General features: G+C 32.6%; 1 protein-coding gene across 2 annotated transcripts in view; it reads right to left on the bottom strand.

Moving 5' to 3' along the window:
• The window catches only part of LOC125066411, a 61,897-nt gene extending 37,324 nt beyond the window's left edge, over window positions 1-24,573 (bottom strand). For both annotated transcript variants that reach the window (XM_047674478.1, XM_047674477.1), the window contains exon 1: window positions 24,500-24,573. The gene's annotated coding sequence lies outside the window, so the exon portion shown is untranslated. The remainder of the gene's footprint in view (window positions 1-24,499) is intronic.
• Between the last annotated feature and the right edge of the window lie 2,663 nt (window positions 24,574-27,236).

Genomic DNA, 27,236 nt, shown 5'->3' with positions numbered 1-27,236 from the left:
CACCGTACGGTACCCTCTGATGCCTCTCACCGCTATGACCCTCTGCGGCTTACGCAGCAGGGCCCGGTTGTCAGCGGTGAGGGCGTCGACCCAGATCGGGGCACCGTACAGCGCCATCGACCTCACTACACCGGAATATAGACGCCGGCATAGCGATCCCGGCCCCCCCACATTCGGAAGGAGGCGGCCGAGAGCGGCGGCGGCGTTGATGAGCCTCGGGCCGAGATGGACAAAATGCTGCCCGAAGCTCCATCGACCGTCCAGGATGAGGCCCAGATACTTCATCTGGGCCTGCACCTTGATCACCGTCCCCCGGACGGTGATACTCGCCCCTCGTGGGGGTCCTTGCCGTGGACCGTGGAACAGGAGGGCCTCCGTTTATCCAGACGGGCTTGCGCAAAGCCCTACCAGCAAGTAAGTTGTTTTATTCCCAATAAATAACATTTATCTGATTAAGTTAAACTTTCAAAGTATTAATGACGATATTTTCAAGATAAATATAGGATACATAGTATATATATATATATATATATATATATGTCGCAGCGTCAGATAATTAAATACTTTGATTGTAATCTCTTAGTTTTGAGATTTGATTCTGGATGGCCAGTGAAGTCAATCACTCTTTGTCACGTTAGAAAAACATAAAATGTCAGTTGTCAAGAATGATAAGACAGATGTGGTGGCGGCCAATAAAATATTGTAAAAATCAATATACGATAAACCTATCGATTTGTTGTATTATTTGTGAACATATATAACGAATATGGTAACCCCGAACCAAACAATATTGCCATATATATGTATATGTTGTTTATTTTTTATAGAGAACAATAGTATCGTTATTATAATAGTAGATAAAGCTTATTTTGTCGACATAAACATTGAGGAATAGTCGGTAAGTTGTTTTTCAAAGGAACGTTGCCAAAATTGTATCCGATATTTGAATTGGGAAAAATAAATAATATATTTGTTGAATACTTGTTGATTTCCAGGCTGGATATATTACACAATTGTATTCAATTGACAGAAACATGTATTACAAATGTTGGAAAAGAATAACTACTGATTTTCTTGCCGGTTCTTCACGATAGAATCGAAGTTTAAATTTGATTTGATCAGTTTATTTATCATACAGTACTGATAGTGATAAAATAGGAAACAGTTATATTTTTTACTATGAGAAAATCTTTATCGGAAGTTTGTTTGATATTTTTTAATTTGTAGCATCGGACGTGCAGTAGGATGTGTCACACGTGTGTTTAATTGTGCGTAAAATGAGAACAAAGCGTATAATCCGTTCCGTTTGAAATGATGGTCTCCTGAACATTTGCCCTTGTGATTCTAAGCATTTTTAATTATCTCGGGGTGACAAAAAATGAGCCGGCTCTCCTGTCACCGGTGAAGGTAATAAAAAGGGGTTTCATTTTAAATACAAAATTTTTGCACATAATATGTACTAACGCGGATTCCATAAAAGCTTAGATTTGTTCCATTCAAATTATATGTACGTATACAATTGACGCAAAATCCATAGATAAACTTTAACATTAATACTATAAAATTCACGAGCCCCGAAACAGACTTATAATGCTTATATAAGCAGAACATCATTGCAAAATATCAAAAAGTAATATGCGCCATAGACTAGATATAATTAATAACATTTGTATTTCATCATACATGTGTCAAAATAGTCATAGCAAGTCGATTTTTATACATTTCACGAGTGAGTTACGAAGTGATTTCTTGTATTAATGGGTGGATTCTCTAAGAAGAAAGTCGAAACTCACCGCAGAACACGAGCGTCAAATGGCAGAATGTGATATTCGACATTCACTATAATAATTATAAAATTTATAGTATACACATATCAAAATGACATATCACCTTAAGTCAGTTGTCAAAATATCACAAGTGAGATACGAAATGAAACCTTACAATCACACTGCAACCAATATAATACGTATCATTAAAGTACTATTGTTGTGGTGCGCGATGTTTAATAAAAATAAGTATTTATATATTTTTATTCTGCGTGACATTAAGTTTAAGAAAGCTACATTTATATTTTATTTTTTTAATTGTTTAGTAATTAGTTGGTAATTTGTAACTGTATTGTCTTTTGCAATTTGCATTTTTTACATTGAATTATTATTGTTAGTATTTTTTTTTCTCCCCCTTTTTGTATAACATAGTAAAAAAAGTAGTGTTAAGTTAATAGATAAAACTGACCTTTTTCATGCCATGATAACTTTTAGTCGAAACAACACTTAGCTAAAAATGTAATTACCTTTATTCTTAACCTATAAATGGTGTATGTTTTGTAAGTTGTCCTTAATAATAAAATAAAAAATAAATAAAAATGCTGTTATTGAAATAAAATGAAATTACTTTTTTTATTTTATGATCTTTAAATTGATATATAATCGTTTAGCAAATAAAATTTATAATAAACCGTCAATAGATATAATAAATTTACCATACGACCGCAATTTATCATAGAGACATCGACGAGGGTGCCCGTTATGTGGATCTTTTACATTTATTCATACAAAACTATTTTCAATTTTTCCATACTTATTTAACATTTCTCGTTGACGGATTTTTATTTCGTAAATACAAATCGTCACGGAATATGTCTGTTGAATTATATGTCTGCCAAAAACAGATATGTTATATCTCTCCCGATAGACTTATCGCGACATAAATTTATGTTATGTTATTTCTTATACACGATAAAATGTGCGAATCGAATGGTATTTATTAATAGCATTTGAATAGCATCGGTTTGCGAATCCATTGGACACCTGATTGTAAGTGGTCATCCCTACCCGTCGATATTGGCACTGAAATAAATTTTTACCATTCCTCATGCCAATGTGTCACCAATCATGGTATTTAAATATCACTTGTATCTGTAGTAGCATTGGGTCACTCTCCCTTCAAACTAAAACCAACTACTTGGCAGTAAAATTTTTCATGATGATAAGATTAATATGATACAATTCATTCTAACGCTTTGTAACATTTTTTTTTTTTAATTTTTTCTTCAACAATGTGTACACCGATTCATATAATATAATATAACAAAAGTAAAGTTCTATTCTAAGTGTCACCATTACTTAAAGAAGAACACAGCGTGCATAAAAAGAAAACAAATCAACGTCTTAAACTAAAATAGGTTTTTAATTTTAGAACAACTTAAAAACAATTTAAAAAAAAAAAAGAAATTATATTATAAAAACTATATAATAAAATATGAGAAAGGATACATCAACTTAGACATAATTTATAGTTATTTTTATATGATACTTTTGAGGAATTGTACCGGGTACGTCATATGTTGGAACACGAACTGACAAATAGATCATAGTAAGTGGTCACCACCCCCTACAAACATTGACGCCTAAGTCTAAGTCACCGTTCAAATCAGAATAGGCTTCCATAACCCGTCCGAATAAGTACGAAACAGAAAAAAAATTGTCCAGCAATGTTAACAGTCTTACTTTTTTTTGATTTCTATTCAATATGTAACAAATATCAGATAACATTTGAATTATATTTGAAATAATACTATTTTAATCATATCCGGTTATATATTTTTATAAATATAAAAATTTATTAAATATAAATAATGTTTGGGAATTTGCAATTATTCCATAATTTCGAACCAAAACATACTATCAGTTTTAACAAAAATATATAATTCGTACATAAATGCTGCGAGAGACAGAACTTATTACGAATTAAGAATCAAATAATATTAAATCATTGGAATTATATTTTAACAATATACCTATAGATTGCACGTAGTCGGATGTTATCAATTTCGTACAAAGTGATCCCGCAGTTGCACTTTCATTAATTACTCATAACACACAAATACGTTATCAACGTCTGCATGTGCATCTCACTCGCTAAATTAACGGACAATTTGTCAGATTGGTTGCCATATTTTATGGTCCATGAGCTCCTTGAGCCGAGATGGCCCAGTGGTTAGAACGCGTGCATCTTAACCGATGATTTCTGGCTCAAACCCAGGCAGGCACGACTGAATTTTCATGTGCTTAATTTGTATTTATAATTCATCTCATGCTCTCATGTTTTGCTTCACCGCCGGTGAAGGAAAACATCGTGAGGAAACCTGCATGTGTCTAATTTCAACGAAATTCTGCCACATGTGTATTCCACCAACCCGCATTGGAGCAGCGTGGTGGGATATGCTCCAAACCTTCTCCTCAAAGGGAGAGGAGGCCTTTAGCCCAACAGTTTTAAATTTACAGGCTGCTAATGAGCTCCTTGAAGTTATATAGCCCATAACTATCATCAATAAACGGGCTATTTATTTGAAATACGTTTAACTCGAATCGCAATAACAAAGCTTGAAATTAGCGCGTTAAAAACAATCTTTACCGTCGTTTTTAGATAAGAATGATTTACTTTTTTTATAAAAAAATCTGCTCTGCTTCAAAATATGTTCGGCGAAGATAGAAAAAATGATACGGAAATCAACAACACGAATAAAATTCTACTACACCCACCAACTCGCACTGAAACCGTGTAATAGAATTGGCCCCAGCCTTTATCCCTAAGAGAACAACAAACCTTTACCCATAAGTCGGATATTTACGGTCTTAACTTCCAACCCTGCCACTATTTCGACTGGTTATATAAATTAAAAAATCGATTCTGTTAATACAAATTACTTCTAATCAACTATTCCGTGCACCGATTTGCGATTGATTGTGAGTGTTTCGTGAAAAATGCGAGATCAGAAGATACATCGAAGCGCTGTACGCAAGCGTGCTTTTAACTAATAACCTGCCCAACTCATTTGTCCACCCGTACCGCCATTAAACACCGTCGCTTCCTGAGAGCATTGAAATGTAATAGAAGTCCCGTTTTCAACATATAAAACCCAAAATTGATACAAATTAATAAACGTATCGAAATATTTTTACCAAGAAGAAATAATGGGTGTAAATATAAAATTAATCGCACGCTTATAATTTGCCTTAGGTATTATCGTCGTGACCAAATTCGGCCTCACAGATGAGAATTTTGCACAAGCGTAATCACATAAATAGGCGCATTCTTAGATACTACTCAGTATTGTTGTGTTCCAACTTAAAGGGTGAGTGAGCCAGTGTAACTACAAGGACAAGGGACATAACATCTTAGTTCTCAATGTTGGTAGCACATTGGTGATGTAGGAAATGGATAATATTTTTTGTCGTGCCATTTTTTATTTGGTGACCACTTGCCATATTATGCTCGCCCACGTTCCTTTACCATTAAAAAAATATCTATTATTGCACTGAAAAACAAACAAGACAAACTGAACGGCAATCTTGTTCGACCTGAGTTCAGAAGCGGTACAAACGGCTTGATACACTGGTTAAATCCAGACGCTCGGCACTTATTGAGAATTTTTGTCACAAAAACCTGATAACTATTCATTGGTTTTGACCCTACGGTTGGAGCTTAGGAGCTCGAAACCCAGACACTACATATATAAGTTTACATATACAGAGTTTATACAATAAGAATAATATCTCACATTTAATAAAAAAATCATTTAATCTGAGAAGCCAAAACATTTACAAACAACAACATACAAACATTTACAAGATACTTACGTATAATGCATGTATATTTTAAGCAAATAAATCATTTTATTGAAAGAAAATTCTTTTGATGGCATGTTCTTAAAAAAACATATTAATCTACCTACCATATTTTTTACCTGTATTGATATAATTATATCAATTAAATAAATAAATTGGGTTTTATTCTAAAAGCCCATTGGTCGCCTATTACGTCATCCGCTGCCACCGACCAATGATCATTCCAGTAAGCGAAATTAGTGAATCAGACTTTGACATACGTTTCAAAAATAAATTCATAAAAAAATCTAAATGCATTTTCGCCCGGAATTAATTGAATCTTGGTTGAGTTAAAAATGATTGGAGTGAAACAGTAACAGCCGGTAGATAAACTGAATATAAGCGAGTTCCGAAATTACAATAACAAGGAAGAAAGAAATATTTATTAATAAAACTCAGTTTTACAAAATTCATTGGAAACCTGGCCCCTAAACTAGGAAAACCCAAGTCTTAAGGGTCAATCTCCCCTTAAATCGTGTTTTATTATAATTATATAAAGAATTATATATTTTTTTTAAATTAATAACCGCCTATCTTGTTATAAACTGTTAAGTTTTTTTTTTATATAAGAGGTGGCAAACAAGCAGGAGGCTCACCTGATGGAAAGTGACTACCACCGCCAAAAACCGCCGGCGAAAGCTGGTTCCACAGAGTGGTTTTGCGGGGCAGAAAATGTCTTAAAAATCGCGCTGTTGTGGATTTTTGGACATCTAGGTGGTGCGGGTGATATTTGGAATTTTGACGAGATGTCCGAAGGTGAAATTCAGCAACCGGGATTAATCCGAACAATTCCTCAGAACATTCTCCGTGATAAATTTTGAATACTAATTATAATTATTTTTATAATTGTATTCTACATAATATGCGTAATTTCAAAATAACCACGACATTAGCGATATCATTTCATAAAATACTTCGTTACCAAACATTAATAAGGTCTTAACTGACATTCGTTATGCAACATGTTATTCTAAAGGCGTAATTCCTTTTCTTATCTGTTCTTAGGTCAGGTTTGTTTAACATCTAAAAATAATAAGTACATACAAGCAAACTCCGTCCTAGTTTCGAAGCTGTTAAGGTTGAAATTGGATGGTAACGATAATCTTACAGGCAACGTAAAGATGTTTCCCCCTTTAATACCCTTTAAGAGTGTATATACTTACCTCTCTTTAATCTAATTTATTTTGTGTATTTAAAGATTGAGTTCCACTATATAAATAAGGTTGAAATTGAATTAATTATAATAATGAAGACAAGAGTTAGACAAGAGGAATAATATATGAACGTCATCCCCACTCAATGGGTATAATGTTTCTATACTAAATTTATAATAATATCACAAATTAAGCACATGAAAATTCAGTGGTTTTTGCCTGGGTTTGAACTCGTAATCATCGGTTAAGATACACGCATTGTAACCACTGGGCCATCACAGCTTCATAATAATTTGTCCAAATTAATTTCTTGAATAACCAAAACTTTTCATTTTAATCAATTTTAACCATAGTTGAGTTATTAAAAAGTAATTATCATTTCATTATTTATAATTACAACGATCATTAATAATAATTTTTAAATTACTTTGTCCGTTATAAAATAAAAATCATGACGAAACTATTTGAACTGTGTCTGAAGATTCATTGATCTTTAAGTCGGTTTTAATCCAAAGCTGAAATCACTTCGTCTTCGATTTCAATAGACACTTCACAGATTCAATCCAATCCCAACAGCTTTAGCTTCATTTGTGGCAATAAAGCGCTGTAGAAAACATGAATTTAACTAAACTAGACGTTCAGTTTAATCTTCTTAGAGTCTATAAAAATAGTATGGACTAAACTTATATAACAATTTACTGTGTGGTAAGATTACTTTCTACAACAGACTTTAAATAGAAATACTTTATTTTACTAGTAGTTAAAAGCAGCTTCAAGCTTCTTAATGTCATGCGAATGTTTTGTATCTCGTGTAATTGATTACACAATTTTAAACTATAGACTTATAGGTGGTTACGCCATTGAATTGTTTCGGATCCTTATTTAAATTAGAGCGTTTCGTTTGTGTTACTTTAAAAACACTAATAAAATTTGAACAAATATGTAATAATAAATGAGATGTTGTTGTTCTCATGTTTTAGGGCTTGGTCGTGAAGAAGTTGAGCATAAAAGAGTATCATATCCTCTGGAGTTTAAGCTTGCTTCGAACCAAATTTGATAAAATTCGGTTCCGTGGTTTGGTCGTGAAAAAGCAACAGACAAAACGACAGACAGAGCATCTTTTGCATTTATAATATTAGTATAGATAGCTTCAATAAAAAATGAATTCCTAACTGATTTTGATCCGTTGTGATCAAAATTAATATTTGTGCCAAATGTGCAGGACATATTATGGAGTATAATTATGTGCGCAAACACAACAAACGTTACGGTTGCTTTATGTGCTATCCGAGGTACGGAAATCAAAAATTTCAACTCCGAAACTTTAGGTTGCTGCTAAGAATTTATCGACATGGATATAGATGCTTTGAACCCAGGACTTGATGTGATCGCATAAGCTAGCCACTAAGCCAATGAGGCAGTCAATGGAAAAGAACTGTTAATGGAAATGAACTGTCAATTTAGGGGCTATTCCAAAACATCGAATAATTCCCACACACACGATATGCGTGAAAAGTTACAACCGAAAAACTAACGGAAAACAAAGATAAGTTATTAATGCAATAAGTTTAAATAATTTATATATTAATCAACGTCTCAAAAGTGTGTTCACATTTTTAGAAGGCGTACAGAAGAATTCCAGTGTTTTACCTTCGTGAGATATTGTCATTTCTTGTCGACGTCTCGGGACGGAAATGAAACGAACATACACAGTTACGCGTTCCCCGAGATGTTGCAAACGACGTAATATAAAAGCAATCGGGTCGCTCACGTCTCCTCATTAAGGGCAGATTGATTCATTAAATATTCTACGAAATATGAAATGTTTTGATTTTGATATAGAAATAAAAACTAGACATGTATATTGTTAAGAAATTAAATTTTAGTTCGTATAGCGTTGCAAGAAGATCCATTTTTGATTAAATATACAGTTATTATCTATGAAGCATACATTTGGAGGTCAATGACCTTAAACTACAAACATTTGTGGTGATTATGTATTTAATGTAATATTCTGAATCTAAAAGTTAAGAAAATGCTACGTTCATTTTCTTGTAATTGCAGTTTTTTTTTTATTTGCGAAGGTATTCAAGAAAACGGAGACCTACAGTCACTGTAAGAAATGAATGCGGTCACCAACCACGGGATCTGAAATGTTATTCAAATCAAATTCCTTTATTCAATATAGAAACATAACACTTACTTATTGATTGTCAAATTAAACACTACTACCGGTTAGGATAAGGAAATACCCTGACCTGAGAAGAACCGGCGAAAGACAACGGGATGATTTTTTTTATCAATTTGTGATTATTTACAAAAGTTCAATATAAAAAAAGAAATACCTGATGGTTATTTACCTCGTGCCTGAAATTACACTCGCTCACTTACTATTCCAACCGGATCACTTCACTTCAATACAAAGTATTTCTATTCGATATCTATAAAATATCTATATAAATCAAGTCACTGCCCTTATCCGATTTAATAAGGGTCAGCGAGTTGAGTGAGCTGCATGAAAAAGGGATTTCGCGGACGGCCGCCTACCTGTTTGACGCCAACCCTCCTTGAAAATATTTGTGCTGGTGGTATGATTCTCAACCACTATACAAGTGGTTGGAGATCTTACGTTGTCGATTAGTGGATATGGGTTAAAATTACTTCGCTCAGTTGTACTTTGCTAGGACCTCTATATAATCAAATTTTATCATTAAATCTGATTTTATCATGAAATCTGATAGAATTCGTGGATTGGTGTATTTAATCTGATTAAATAAATTATATAATATTAAATGTATTTTTCGTAGGATTTTTAGTTGTGTTTGTGATATTTGACTATCCCATCAAAAACATAAATGTAAAAATGAGAGCCAAGTTAAATATTATGATATATACCTTGGTTGTTGTCTTCAACGACAAAAGAAGTGAGATCTAAATTTGTGCCAAGTTAAATAGTCCTTTCTGAAATTTATTTATAACTACATAAATGACATAACTTGGGGTAATATATTGTTGCCTAAGGTCTGACTTGGCTAGTTCTCACATACAAATTATATTATATATATATATATATAGCCTTCGTAAGTTCTAAGCCTGTTCTTACCGCGTGTCTAGATGGTAAGGATTTGAAGGTTACTTCTGTACTAATATTACAAATACGTCAGTTACTCCTCCTGTTGTTACGTTTTCACGCTCAAACCACTGAATTGAATTAGATGAAATTTAATATGAGAAAGCTTGAACCCCTAGGAAGGACATATATTAACTTTTTATACGTAACTCCTGATTATCAACCACTAAAACGCGAGCGAAAACTGCATGTGTCAACTGGCTATTTCAAAGTAAATGATGCCTTGCTTCGATGTTTTGATGTGTTATTGATTTTGAATCCCATCCAAGTTTTAAAATAATTCGCCGTAAAGAAATTCCTAGCTACAGCCATGAATATCAATGTATATTCTAGGTATTTTAATTTTTTCTTCTTTTACGGGGTCAGGATTGAATCTGCATATCAACTCTTGGATCATAGAATAAGTCATATTTTTGAAATCTCGCTTATTTTATTTGATTATTTACTTCCTAAAAAATGATTTAAGCATTGCGTCTTCGTGAACGTCAATTTATATTAGTCACATTATTATGAATTAATAATTTCCTGCGTATTTATTTCGAAAAGGATCTGTACTCATTATAAATTTCATCGCATGGTTCATTTATGAGGGCTGAGGAAGGGTTGCCGAAGCCGAGCTAATTATGGACGGAATGTATTTATGAGAATTTCTTTATTGATTTAGTAAATGGTGAAATGGCACGTTATATACATATATATATAATAGGTTGTATAACTTTTTTTATTTATATAAAAAAGACACAAGTGCAATTTAGTAACTAATATATTTTAGCTATAATGCGTAACATAGATTTAAAATATTTATTAACACATATTAATATATAATATATTATTAATATATATTAAAATATTTATTAATATTTAAAAGTCAACCGCACATCATTCAATTTATTTATATATTTGGGAACAACGGAGTGTAAAACCTGCATGGAAATAATTGGGATAGCTTTTATGACAGCTCTAACAGCCTGACAACCTGACACAAAACACCCTATGAAGATACTTTTGGTGATAGGTTTCATAGTCAGTCAGTACACTGCTGGACATAGACATGGCATACCATTCGATCTTCAGCTCTCCTCTTCAAACCCCATCTCACTGCCTTACAAAAGCCATCGACCTGGCTACAGGACTCCTCAACTCAAGAACCAGTATGCCCCAACGGCCATCGGTTCTGCAGTATATGGCTCACCATTGCAGCATTAAGTTGCTTATTCGTTGAGCTATGTTAATAACTGTCAGTCTATTTTTATATATACGCACTTAAAATGAACACTTGAATGTGAAAATTTCCAGATTTAAAAGAGTTATTTAGTTACTTATGGTAACAATGAGTTGATGCACTGAGGTGAGTTATTTATTTATTTTAAGCATTATGTAAGACCCAAAATGATATGTAGTATTAATATAATCTCAATATAGTTTGAGCGTGAAGATATTTAGGTATTATTTTACATAAATTACGTTCCAAACTAAATAGGACTCTGAGATGCTTATAATATTTGAAATAATTTAAAAATTGTGTCGATTAAAAATTATTCCCAAAGATTGTATTATGAAGAACGTCAACAACCATCATCATGAGTATGGTACACTGGACTAACTGCTTCGTTATTATAGCGGCCAGCTTATAAATTTGAGTTTCCAAGATTATTTGATTAAAGAAAAATCACTAGCAGCTCAGAATTAGGAAGTAACCAATGTTACATTCCTGATCTTTGAAAAATAAGATAAGCCGTGCCTATTTCCTGTTTCTTCGGTCGTATGGGATTGCTGTCCTATCAAATTATGGAGTAAGGTAATATAGAATGCATGCAATAGGCCACTGTAGCTGAATTTCTATCTGAAAAAATGTAAGTATAAAACGTAAAAAGGAATGTTATTGTCAATTTTTTTCTCTTTTGGAAAATCCAATTGCAGAGAAGGGTTCGTTGGTTAATTCATGCACTGTTTCAATTAAGCCAGGTATATTTTTTATTATTTAATTCATACAACGCAATGAAAGTATAAATAAAACCGGGTTCGTAAATTAAAAGCAAGATTAGAAAATAAAATGAGATTGGACGGAGTGAACTTACGATACATGTGACCTGGAAAATAGATCAAAGCAACCATACTTTGGTCCGCAACGATAACAGAACCAAAAGAGATCGCTGATAGATATTTTCTTATACATCTACTGAATAAAAACGAAGAGGATTATTAGATTTATAGGTATGTAATAAATACAAAATCAAGGTTGTTTTTTCAAGTTGGTTTTTATAGCTGTATCTAATATAGCTAACAATTTCCAATTCTTGGGAAAGTCACCAACTATTGATAAATAATTTATCAATTTTTGATGAATATAAGAAGGTAAATATCGATAATATTTTCGCTAGTATGTGTAACAAAATAAAAATTATCAGTTTTCCAAAATATTGTATATTCATCATGAAAACGAATAAGCCGAAGTAAAAAAATGCCACACATTCCGAATTAATAAAAAAGTTTTCGTCGTCCTGTGCAAACATTATCACAATTAGGATATAAATACCATTTTGATAATCCTCAAAATTAGATTTTGATACTGCCTGGCTATAAAAATGGAGACACATTAAAATAATGCAAAAAAAATAATTACGCAATATAAAATATTTTTTTGACGACCTCCGTGGTCGAGTAGTTTGTACACCGGTTTTCATGGGTACGCCACTCTGAGGTCCCGGGTTCGATTCCCGGCCGAGTCGACGTAGAAAAAGTTCATTAGTTTTCTATGTTGTCTTGGGTCTGAGTGTCTGTGGTACCGTCGTTACTTCTGATTTCCATAACACAAGTGCTTTAGCTACTTACATTGGGATCAGAGTAATGTATGTGATGTTGTCCAATATTTATTATTTATTTATTTAAAATAATAGCACAGATACCCCGTCTATGGAGATACATAAATGAATTTAAAATAAGAATAAAACTTTGCAGACATTCGATAAAATATGCCAATTTCAAATTACGAACGGCATTATGTATTTGATGAAGCGATGACGTAATCAATTCAGGTTCTTGTTGTCAGAATCTACTTTCCGAAGTGATGATAGCTTTACATTAAATTCAACACTGTTACATGACAATTCAAAAGTGCTTTTAAGAGGTCACTTGAACAATGAATTCTTTGATTTTGGTTTTATCAGTTACTGAAATAAATGTATAATCAAAACCTTTAATGCCAGTACGTGGCAAAGAAAATGAAGTCGTAATTCGGGATGACAAAAGATAATCTATAAAAATAGGGTTAGATTCCTTTATGGAGATCTTATTCTGAGACTAAATTCTGTTTTCCAATCGGTGCAAAAATACTATTACTAAAATAAAGTTATACTTATAAGGTCAAAATAATCTTTATTCAATATCCTTTTTCTAATACATATGATCCGACTTCACATATATATTTAAGGTTTTATCTCAAAGATTTTCCCTTGCCGCATAGATGATATTATAGTTTTAGAAGATGGAAAATAATTCATTCGCGTAACAGTCGCTATATTGACTTCTAGTTCTTGAATTTCTGTAACTGAAATCTGAACGGTAATTGGTTGATGGTAGCCGATGACGTAATAAGCGACCAATGAGCGACAGTAATATTGAGTATTAGTATTTAATCAGATTAGGATGTGGCAGCGGTTTCTCAAAAAATTTCACGCGTCTTTTGATTTATATAAATTAAATAATTCGAATAATTCGAATCGATTCGAATTCGAATTTGTCTACTAAAGCTTGAATATAAACGACAATCGGAACTACGTTAAAATCGAATTCCTAGATTTGTTTACACGCTGGCTTTATTATTAACATAAAATATAAATTATTACAAAACATATCATTTATAAATATGTAAGCCTTACTTACATTTAAATATGAAATAGTATAATTAGCACTGTATGTATTTTTGTATATGGAAATAGTTGGTACTATGTTTCGGTAAATTTGTTGATGTTTCACGACATTAATGACACAAAAGCCACGGAAACTAAGTCTTTTCGACTATGTACTCATATTTCTTAATTTATTACATGATTACATACCCAATATGCATTCTATTGAAAGCCAAATGTGGTGCATTTGTGATATAAGGAATGATTAATACACGTTACATTACAAAGGTTAATGTGGATGGTGGTACCATCAGGTGAGCATCAGGTGAAATTAATTAAAAGTAAAAAAAGTTTGCTCAAAATCCCAGAATCTAAACAGTTCTCTTTGACTTGATACTTATATATCTTATTACATTGTTATGTATTAATATAAATAGCATATTTTTTCTGTATCCTGAGGTAGTCTTGAAGTTAAATAATACCTTACCTTGAAATGTATGTATATCTTATTATAAGTTTTGGGTGAATTAAAAAAAAAACTCAAAAAAATTTAAGCTTATTGAAAAGTAACGTTGAAATGATTCTCATGGTCTAAATTCCTAGAGCTCCAAGATCTGCGTAATTTTAGTAATGCTGAGATTAATTTACTATGCTTCACAGAAACTTATTAAAAACCAACATTATTTATTGCTAGACGTCAGGTTCCAGATACTCGCAATATAATTTGCTCGACAGAATTTCTGGAGTAGTTCACTTCTGCAAGGAACTGTTCGTAGATTACGTTAAAGTTATTCACGATTTTAAGGGTGAATTCTTCTTTTGCATCTGGTATTGTATACGATGAATATGGGCTACATATGTACATTTAATCACATTATTATGTACATATACTTTTATAATTAGGGATTAATTTATTTTAAAATACTATTTATACCGTTACTTTTAAGATATGGACCAGTAGTGCGAACGCGTGCCTGTTACCATGACTGTGGGTTCAAGCCCAGACAAGAACTACTGATTATTAATACCCTTAATTTGTGTGAAGGAGTACAGTTTCAATTAAATTCTGGCACATGTGTATCTTCTAAGCCGCACTGGAGCAGCGTTGTGAATTAAGCTCCAAGCCATCTCCTCAAAGAGACAGGACGCCTTTGCCCAGTAGTGGGACATAAAGTGGTTCTACTTTACTATTAAGAATGTATTTATATTGGATAAACTAAGTTTATTACAAAATGCTAGAGATAAAGACAGTGATGTCTGTCTGTGCGATTTCATCTTTTGTCAAGGAAGACTAGACAATTGGGATATAATAATAAAGCATAATAGTGCAATTGTTTTCGAAAAAACAAATGCACACTCTATTCCGTCATTTTAATAATCCGATGGAACGGCAAAACTGAGACAAGGTACGGAATTATAATTATTTCGAAATTCCATATTCCAGATTGCGACTAAGAATTTCTCTACAGAAACGTATATAAGAACTTTTTATTGGCTGGAATCGGGTTTAGAACCCAGGATCAAGGTTGGTGGCGCATTGGCGATTTAAGGAAAGGTTAAATTTCTTACGGTACTAATTGGCGGTGGCGACCACACCAACTAGTGGCACATGCTTGTCCAACGTTTGTTCTAAAAAATTTATATATTTCATACAGTTATCTAACTTAGCCACGTAATGTATAATAATCTACTTCCCACCCATAAGCATAAATAATATCCTCGCGGTCATACTAACAGCGAACCTTTTATCGGATGGTAGGCACTTCATAACGGTCTGCCCTTCGACAAATTGATTTAAAACTATCATTAAAATAATCAAAACAGCAGAAGCTTTAAAGTTGAAGACGACGGAAAGAGTCTGGCATAATTTAATAGAGGTTTTCTATTCATTTCTGTAAGATACTTGTATACATTAATTTCCACGAATTTCTTTTATCGACGTTCTGACTTAAGCCATTTTACAATTAAAGACCGCGTGGAATGATGGGAACAATGCAATAATTTTTTTATCAAATTGCGTACTAAGATGTTTGATTGATGATAATTTAGCTACAGTAACTGTTACCATTGAATGAACCAGGGCTGAGGTTAATATTACCTACTGCCCCAATGTCTGTGCGATAGCGACCATCGTACATCGCCAAAATCTATGGGCAATAACCATTTACCTTCAGGTGGACCATTTGTTCGTCTGCCTACCTATATCATAAAAAAGAAGTACAAGCTTGTTTTTTAAGAGGTTACGATGATTATACTAAGTGGTTACTAATTTATGCAATATATATTGCATTATATCTACTAAGCCAATATACACAAAAGTTATGGGTATTACTTGTAGTTATACCGCTAAAAATATCTCCGTGAGCTGCTAATACCTTCGGTGCGGTCTCATCTGTTACTATTTACGGAAACACTTTCCGTTTCCGAGAAAATCAATATTCCCAAATGTGTAGGTTCACTAGAATAACGCTTTCCTAAATTCTATTTCCTAACATTCAGAATAAGCTACAGCTAATAGAGGCTCGAATTAATAACAAACATTCGTAGAAGTAGGAGTAGAAGACGTAGAAGATCGGTTGTAGAGTCGTAGATGTGCAGAAAATTAAAGAGGATTCTTAATTGCAATTTAAAAGATTGTCACGATTTAATAAATAATTAATTTTAGAGAGCGGAAACAAGTGACTGGCCGGGTAGAGAGTATAGATTATAAAAAAAAAAAAAACAAATTTAAAACGCGCGAACAGACGTCGTCAGCTTACATTAAATTAAATAAAAAATAACCTATCATAGGTTTCGAAATTCCTATTAATGTAATGAATATTCGTGGGTAACCCACTAGTGTTCTACTGAATGGTCACGACTCACGACCATCTTTCTACATGCGTCAAATTTTTGGAAGTAAAATGTCTCTTGTGCCTCTGATTCGCTCACTCTTCCAACAGATAATACCGTTTGACGGTTGAATTATTTATAAGTAGGTAGTACTCACTCTAATGGGCTCGTACAACGCCAAGCCAAGCCTTGCACCAAGTGTCAATCGTGGATTTCACACGTAATGTTTTTGTAAAAAATATTCCATTGATATTCTACATTTTTCGATATTATTTATTGGTAATTTATTTATCTTGTTAAAAGAAATCTTCTTCATTTATATGTATAAACATTGTTAAAATTTGAAGGAAAACTTATTGGATTTAAGAAGAAAAATTGGTTAAGAGGCTATATAATACTCTATGTATACAAATATTATAAATGCGAAAATTTGTTTTTTTGCGTTTTCCTATCTGTTCAGGAGAAATACTGGTATTATATCTAATAAATATATCGTTTATTTTCTAACCTACTCAGATGCTCTTTCACAAACACTGCTGTAGGCACTACTCACATCATTTGCCAGAACAGCGACATCAATTTGTTGTCTAAAATAATATAAATAAGATAAACATGCCGACATGGCCCAGTGGTTAGAACGCGTGCATCTTAACCGATGATTTCGGGTTCAAACCCAGGCAGGCACCACTGGATTTTCATGTGCTTAATTTGTGTTTATAATTCATCTCGTGCTCGGCGGTGAAGGAAAACATCGTGAGGAAACCTGCATCTGTCCAATTTCAACGAAATTCTGCCACATGTGTATTCCGCCAACCCGCATTGGAGCAGCGGGGTGGAATATGCTCCAAACCTTCTCCTCAAAGGGAGAGGAGGCCTTTAGCCCAGCAGTGGGAAAATTTACAGGCTGCTAATGCTAATTGAAATATAATATAAAATGTTTAGTAGTTTTTGTATAAATTCGGGATAAGACGAACTAAACTGATCTTATAATATTGTTATCATATAGACCTTAAATATCACTAAATGCGTATATGACCTAGGGAGCGCTGACCTCATTTGGATAAGGGTTTTAATTATTCGCGCCATGTTTTAATATCCCGAGATTGAAATTACAGACGCAAACTAATATTATTAATTTCATAACACGTTTCTAAAACAAATATTAACGATTCATTAGTTTGGTAAAACGATCGTTTACGTTTCATGAAATAACTCGAACTGATTCGATTTCTAAGTGTTATAAATATTCAGGTTATTTACAAATAAAATAAATACAATTAATGTGAATCGACAATATCATGATATGATATGACTATATGATAGATATGATGTAAAAAGTCGCAGGATCGATCCTGACTCTAGGCTATTGTTATCCCCACTCCTAATACAAGTAATAAGCTTAAAAAGTGCCGTAAATGTGAATATTAGTAATTCCTTAATTAATTTGGGGCATTGCTACAAAAAATACCTAACTATATTTTATACTTTAAGATAAAATGTATGCGACCTCAAAGGGACCACATTGGATTAAATATTAATCATCCAAATCGATCAAGCCGTTTTCAAGTAATCATTGAACATGCACAAAATACATACGAGTTGAATGAATTATAATTCCTCATCCTTTTATTTTTAATATGCCTAAAAAAAGTACGCACACAGCATGTAATGATATAATATGCCTTGTTATAATATTCTCATTGAAGCGTGTAAAAACTTTGATGTTCGCCGCCTCAGCGGCATATTCTATTTCTATGTCCATATAAATGTAAATTATGCCGCCATGAGGGTTGTTCCAATCTCAAACGTCGCATTTTGTTTTTTTTTTTACCCTTTGAAGATTTTTCTTCGGTATAAAAGTTTCGCATTTTAACATATCCCGAGTATTCCCGTTAAGCAATAAACACATGCAGATATTAACTTTACTGTGAAAGTTTTATTTACAAATGTAATAATTTAAAAGTCATACAATGTGGTCGTTATTTTTATATACAATTATTGAATTACTAGCACTAACTGGCATAACATCACCCTCGGGAGGTTTTACCGTGTTATTCATTTTCAAAGCGACACGTTTGCCTCATTGATAATATTCATTTTCTTGGTTTGATAAACAGAATATTACTTTGAATTGGTCGAGCGTTGAAGTTGAAAACAGAGGGGACGCAGCGCACCTTTAAAACATAAGGTGGCATAATATTGAAATACAAATTAAGTTGATTTAAAAAAAAAAAAACAAATTAAAAGTAAAAAAAAATTACAAGCTTAAAGCAGTTATCCAGAGTACATGTGAAGAATTTTAAACATATTTTGTACATTTAAACTCTAAAAAACGCGGTACCAATGTTATTTTTCTTGTGCTTGCAACACTGGCTCACTCACACTTCACTGGCATACATATAATATAATACTGTTTGGCTTGTAAACATTTGGTACCCCTTAGGAAGTACATAGATTAGGCCTCACAGTTTGAAATCTTTGACAAAATGAACACAACACACGATTATACTCATAATGCCCTGTTAATACGAAAAATTAAAGGAATTTCTAAAGGAATTCTAAACTGTTCGAGATACTTTAGATTCAAGAGTCACCTGAAACAAAAGATAAAATTCTAGAAAATCTCATTGAGTATAAAATAAGAAATGGAGATATTATTTTATACGAGACAAGACTTAAATAAAACATAAGAAAATTAATTTACTAAGAATACTTTATAAATTACTAGCCTCCCACCTCAACTACGCACGGATTCAATTTGATAATAAAGAAAATGTTATGATATAATTTGTACCCCATAGCACTCAAGAATAATGTAACTTTCTACCAGTAAAACCTCTACATACAAACATACTCAAACTCAAATTCCTTTATTCAATATAGAAGCATTACACGTACTTATTGATTGTGAAATTAAACACTACAACCGGTTCGGAAAAGAAAATACCCTGACCTGAGAAAAACCGGCGAAAGAATCTCAACAATTTTTTTTTTTTGTCAATTTTGCTATTAACATTTTACAGAGGCGGTCGTTTCATTGCCAAGTTGTGTTATCAATCATAAACTCATTAATTGTATTATAACATTTCGCACACAATCGTTCCTTAACATTTTTTGTAAAATTTGGTAACAGATTTCTTTATAATATTGGTAGATAGCCTGTTTTAATTATAATTCTCTTTGGAATTGGAAGACAGTGCCTAACGTACCACGTGCTTAGGAACAAGCGTTGACACATTGGTCTCAAATCAGAAACACAATTTCAAAGGCCGGAGTCGCAGCGGAAATGCTGAAGCGAACAAACGATGCAAATATTCGTCTCTAATTGAAAATTATATCTTTGTGCCGCATGCAGTAACACTTGGACCTTCGAGTACAAAAACGTTTACAAAACGTACTAACTTCCAGCCGTTGCTTTACCAGCGTATAATCAGGGCGGATGTGAGGTAACTTTATGAACGTTCTCGTAGCCATGCAAATATTTCATGTTGATCGGTCGAGTGGTTAAGACGTGAAAGCGTAACTAATAAACAAACTCTCTTTCGCGTTCGTAATATTAGTCGGGATGCCCCGTCTTATTGCATCCACCAGTGACAGGAGATTTGTTCATTTTTCGCCCAGAGAATCGGAATTGCGATTCAACTTGGAAATGTCGCTTGCATTCTCGCCACCCTTTTACGCATTCACGATATAAAACCAAGCTAGTTTTAATTTTGATTCGTATACACTTTAAGTCGTAAATGTAAACTTTTGTAAATAAACATATTATAAGATATTTATAATTAACATTCAAAGAATAACTTAAGAGGTAAGTAGAACATAATGTGCTGTCTACTGTAAAATCTAACTTATGCCCCTTGTATCGTAAATACACAGGCTCAGCTCGTTAAGCCTTCGTACCGTAATAATACGAAATCCTTCCATCTGTAGGTATCACAGTCAGCAGTCTCGCGATAATTAAAAAAAAAAAAAAATTGGTACGACCAGCACCCCCAATAGATATGCCTAACTGCCCAACAACAATACATTGTTGTGTTCCGGTTTGAAGGGTGAGACAGCCAATGTAACTACAGACACAGGGGACATTACATCTGATTTCCCAAGGATGCTGACGCATTGTTATTTTATGAAATGGATTTAATGCGCCAATAGCGATGGTGACGGTGACCGCTTACCATCCGGTAGCACATTTCCCCACTTACCAATTTAATAAATAATAAATTTAGTTTATTTATTTTTTTGTAATTTTACACAAAATAAAATCTCATTACCTGGTGCCTACTGAAATTCGTCTACCTTTATTCTCCCAAACATTTTGACGTCAAATCGAAACATTTTAGACTCGCCTTTTTCAAGATTAAGCTTAATGTAATGGTACAACCGGTTGAGAATATAGATATTCTACCAAAAAGAGCAAGATGTTCAGTAGTTAACCTTTTTTTACAAACGTAGACATGAAATATTATATATACACTTATCAACATCAAAATCAACAAACTTACTCCAGACTCATTTATTATTTACTAGTTTCCGCCCGTGGCTTCGTGTGTGTGTGTGTGTGTGTGTGTCCGCAGATGGGAGGAGGAAGGTATGGCAGATTTTATCTCGGAAAAAGGATAAAAGTAAGATGATAAAAAAGCGTGGAACTAATACTTGTCGACTACCAGGCAGGATATTTTATTTTAAATGCTGGAATTTTTCTATCAAACTACTGAGTTTCTTTCCGGTTCTTCTCTACATTCCGAACCGGTGGTACCTTCACTCAATATAGTTTGTAAAATGACGATTCATATGTATAGATTCATAAGTATAAGCAGATTGAATAAAGTATACATAATATTTTGATTTTGATTTTGATTTTCACCATTCCAAAATCTATGTGCTATTCAAGACTGTTTCTAAATCTTTCTCTGTTCCAAATTTCATTGAGATTAGTTCAAGGTTCTGACATGATTGAGTAACAAACACCTATCCATCCAAATTTTCGTTTCAATAATATTAAGTATTATTTAATAATTAATAACATGAAAGCAGTTATTATTAATACATATAGTGATAAATGTAAAATAGTCTGAGCGATTTTATTATGTTATTAAAATACTCGAACCGGGAAGGATTTATTGTCTTTTCGAAATCGGTAACTTGGTGTTGCTAGTTTGAATTCACTGACAAGATACTTAATTTTTTCATTACTACCTCTCTAGAAACAATAAATCCCAAACGCCATTAGAATGATTATTTACTTAAATCAACCGACGTCTTCTAACTGAAATGTCTTATCATAAACGCCTACTGGGATATTACCTCGAGATTCCCCCACAAAGTTTAAGCACCACTTAAATTACGATAACATTCTATTTAATTTGGCAGCCAAACTGCGACATACTTCATTCTATTTTTAAATTAATTTAAAATAGGCTCGCCCATCAGATGTAAGTGTAAATGGTCACCATCGTTCGACACTATCGATATACATTAGCATTTCGAGTTATACTACCCGTTCCTTAGGTACTAAGAAGATGAGTTATTTGTGTCTGTAATACACGGGCTCATTCATGCTTCAACCGGAATACCACAATAATATTTATTACTTACTTACCTAAAAATCCCTACTACCAAGTAAAAATGTTGTGAAATATCTAAAACGTTGTTAAAAAAAATATTTGAAAATAATTTATATATCAATTGAATTTAAATGTTAGGTAACTGTACTCAAATTCTCTGTATTCCGTTTAATACGAATTGTAATTCACAAATCGTTAACTTGGTGGTAGGGCTTTGTGCAAGTCTGGGTAGGTACCACCCACTCATCAGATATTCTACTTCCAAACAACAGTACTCAGTATTGTTGTGTTCCGATTTAAAGGGTGAGGCAGTGCAGCTAGAGGAACAAGCAACAGAGGCGCAAAAGTGATGCAAGAAATGTTTAATATTTTCTAAAACGGTGGTGACCACTTACCATCAAATAGTTCATCTGCTCGTCCTACTTCATATATACAAAAAAATCTTTTCTACAAACATAAGTTTGTATTTGACGATAATGTGTGTGTATGTGTAATACGAAGTCGTGCCGTAATTATTATGCGTATCAATCTATCGAATCGTTTAACTTGATGTCTTTACTGACATGTAATTTAATTAAACACGACTTTGAACAGAGGCTTAAACGTGAATATTAGGTGTTATCACAGTGGTGATTAATTTGTGTTCATAATGATTCATCTCGTAATTGGCGAAAATAAATATCGTTAAGAAATTTGTGTTTGGAGTGAAATTTCGAAAGACCACCAACCCTCGTTGGAGCGTCGAGGTCGAATATGCATCAAGAGGTGCCTAGGACATATGAAGGCTGTGATTTTTACATCATTATTGCGTGTGAATATTATATATAAATTATAGTAAAAAAAAAATCATGTTAATATTCAATATCTTTGAATATTTTGCAAAAATGTATTTTCTGAAAATATTTATTTATAATTATAATCATGAATGAGTTTTCCCCAACTATAGAAACGTATAATTATATTAAATTTCGTAAAGGTCACGCTCACTATAATCGCTTAAATTTCGTAACTGTCACGCTCACGGCTATCCAAGTTTAAGGGTAACATAGTCACTTAAAAATTAGCTCAAATATCTGTTATTATGTAAACCTTAAATATATATATCTTAATATACAAATAACGTATCGATGTATGGCGTAATATTATTCACTTTTACAAATAATGCTGTATTAGAATTTAAAAAATCCAAATAATAATCATTATTGAATTTAATTTTAAATAACGAACAAATATCTATCGGACGGAAGATTATTATTCATAAAAAATTTTTTTTTAATTTTTTTTTAATCGGTTGTAAAAAATATTTATAATCTGTCTTAATTTTATTTTTCATATCAACAAAATAATGTTAAAGAACTTCTGAATATTTAAATTTAGAATACGTTTAAAATTATTTATGAATAAGATCGCTAATCAATTAATCAAATTCTACCGATATACATTTACGTAGAAACCATAATACAAAATGGGGAGTTAGTGAAGCAACTGTACTTAGATAGCGATAATAGCCCCAGGCACGAAGTTCGCCCTATCTATCGAACGACTCTCTTCCGAAGCATCCATTTTAGCTAAATAAAATCTAGGTCACAGGAAATTTCGACCTTACCGACATGCACATTATATACGTACATAGATATATCGAGGTATCCTTAAGGGCTGTCGTAGATACGCCTAAATTGAAAATTCAAATCGGAGAGTCTTGCATTCAATTTCGATAACATAACATGATATACCAAATCCCAACGGATCTCGTAAGATTATGTATATATCATTGAAACATGAAATTATTAATGAATCTTATATATTTCGCTTTTACTTAAAAAAATGTTTAGTAATAATTTACTTACGATGGTTTTTACAGTGATAATTCACCTTGAAAGCTCGAAGCTTCTATTTAAATCGAAATATAAGTTTATTTTAAAAGGTGTACTAATAAAGTTTGACGAAATTGACGCAATTAAATAATGGTCATCATTTTTAAAGGCTTTTATTAGCTTTTAGTTTTTCGTGCGTTGATCATGCGCAACAAGAAAGCGCGCAAAAAAGCAATCACACTTAACTTTTATAAAGTTTTAATAATTTAATTCAAATCCGTCATATTAAAATATTTGAGCACGATAAAAATTAAAAAATTAAATTTAATTATATTTTGAAGAAATACAAAAATATGTACTTTAATATAAATGAAAGCTAATAAACTAAATATAACATCCTAAAACAAGTTTTCTATTACCGAAACCTGTTGTATATTCAAATGTTAGTCGGCGCAAAATTACTGTCATGTATCATTGGAAGAGGGTACCTGTAGCGTCTATCTTTTTTACACTCGCGAGAGGGGTAGATAACACCGAGCGAGCGGTTCGCTTACGATCCGTCGAAGTACTGAAGTCTGAAACACCCCGCCCGCCTCGCATCGACCCGCGGCGCTCCGGGCGTAGTGAAATTGTCTAAAATACTGTAAAGACTGCTTGGTTATCGTCGCAACTAAACTATAACGAGATGAGAGATCACAGATTTGATTCCCACGTAACGCTAATTATTTTATCTTGTAGATTTTTTTCATTCGAAACAAAAGTAAAGTCGTTATTGAAAGTAAACGTAAAATCGACCACGGGTTAACACACATATACATAGCGAGGTACTTTTTCTATTATTTTTTTTTAATTGTTAACAATTTTCGTGGCAATTTTAAGTGTGAAATAAGTTTCATTACGGTGTCTAAAGTGATAATAGTAAACTGAAAGTGTATTCTTACCCGTTGGCTTATCAAGTATACGCGTAGTTTTATCAAAATCTACCTAGATGTGTATTTTAGTGGTTTCCGAGTATTAAATGGATGTACATTAGTATTTATTATTACATCTATTGGACACAAGACTTCAAAAAATAAAAGTAATGTAACGGCCTGTTAATATCCCGCTGCTGGGCTAATACCTTTAAGGGTTATGGTTACTGGATATGTGGCAGAATTTTAAAGAAATTAAACATATGCTGTTTTACACGATGTTTTCCTTTACCGCCAAACTCGAGAAGAATTATAAACACAAATTGAAAATTTAGTAGTGCTTGAACTCGGAATCATCGTTTAAGATGCACGCGTTTTAACCACCAAACCAACTGGGCTCCAACATCTAATAGAACAGAAAATATTAAAGGATAGTGTAGAAAAATCTCTTTGAATAGAAACTTCGTCTTCGTATTGTTACGAAACGCAAACTTAAAGCAGTCCTCGAACAGTATTTTTGTGACATAATAATATTACTCTGAGACTATTTTAAATTCGCATTAATATTATGCATTTTGTTATGTATATATATACATCTATTTAGTTATTATCTTAATGTATGTTATAGTTTACTCTTTATTATTTTTTGGTATACTGATGATAAAAAAGTTATTTTAAAGCGTACACATTGATAAATGAAATAGATAGAGAGATTAAATTATAACAACAAACGAAAATTAACACTGTCTACCTCTAAATTAATCAATGTATATGTCTGATAGTTGAAAGCAAAAGATTATCGCAGCAGCTGGAAATAATAAAGACTTATAATCGTTGCGGACGTGACGACTGATGGTAAGCCTAATACACACTTGTTTAAGAAAAAACAGCACGTGAAAAAGGATTATCGCCAATTAAACGCTGTTTAATTTATAAGAGAACATACTTGTTACATACATATTATTAATATTATCCTAAATGTTTAAAATGTTAATTGAACTAATTTCGTAGTAAAATCTTCGTTCTCTGTTTTCAGTTTTCAGACTTATAAAAGAAAAAATATGTTATAAAATAGAATGATTTATAAAGAAACTAAAAATAATTTTATAAATATAATATTAACATTCAAAGTATGTGACAAATAAACTCATGATAATAATTATAAGTGAATTAATCAACCAAAAATTGCCGTAGGTGTAAGGCATAAAAAAGTATATCTGATAGAACACCTTATACAATAAAATTCAAAGTTGTTAAGAATATAGCAATTAGTAAAACTAATTTTTTGGCTGCTAACTAATAGTACATATAATACTAGTTATTACATGCAGCTACACTCGCGTTTTAGTTAGATGTTGGTGGACAAGTAGTAGATATAAAAAAGTAGCCGATTTCCTTCCTTAAATGTGAAGTTTGCTTCATAAAAATTCGAAATTCAAATCGGTTTTGGTTTGGTCAAAAAACAGCAACAGACAGACAGAATTAGTTTCGCATTTATAATATAAATACAGATACATAAAAATAAAAGTATTCAAGTAGTTAATAATATACAATAGATAAAGGCTCGGATATCATCACGTTTAAAAGCATGGCCTCCATTTCTGTTAATCAACCAATCAATCAATTCAACTCGTTCTCATGGCTGTCAAGAAAAACATGGAAACAAAAGGAAACCTGTCAGGGTCGGATAATGTCTATCTAATATACATTTACTTGGTGCTTGGTTAGCTTTGTGCTAACCACCCACGCATCAGATATTCTACTGCCAAAAAGCAGTACCCAGTACTGTTGTTGAAGGGTGAGTGAGTCAGTGTAACAGGCACATAACAACTTATGTTGATATAAGGAATGGTTAATATTTCTTATAGCATCATTGTCTATGGGTGGTGTTGACTACTGACTATCAAGTGCCCTATCTGCTCCTCCGTCTATATATACCATGAAAAAAAATCCAGTATTAACTGCCCCGCATTGAACCCTTACCAACTCTCAGATTGATAAAATCCTATCTATTACAGAAAGTCTTTCCCAACTGTGGGATATATGGGCTGTTACTTTACTTTGCTTGCATTATTATTGACAACTATAGCGCATCCACAAATATATTCCACTGGGTCTAGAATGACGCACGTGAAGTTACGTGGCCTTCGATATCATTCTCTTACCATAAATAGTGTTATAACCTTTCGAAGACTATTAGAAAAACTAGGACAAGCGTTACGATAATTTCCACGTTATAAAATATTAAAATAAAAATCATAATTGCACTTACGATATTTGTCGTATATCACAATATGTTACTAACACGGAAGTG

The sequence above is a fragment of the Vanessa atalanta genome, chromosome 9 (genome assembly GCF_905147765.1).
Source record: "Vanessa atalanta chromosome 9, ilVanAtal1.2, whole genome shotgun sequence".
Lineage (NCBI taxonomy): Eukaryota > Metazoa > Arthropoda > Insecta > Lepidoptera > Nymphalidae > Vanessa > Vanessa atalanta.
This window is presented reverse-complemented; position numbering and strand designations above follow the sequence as displayed.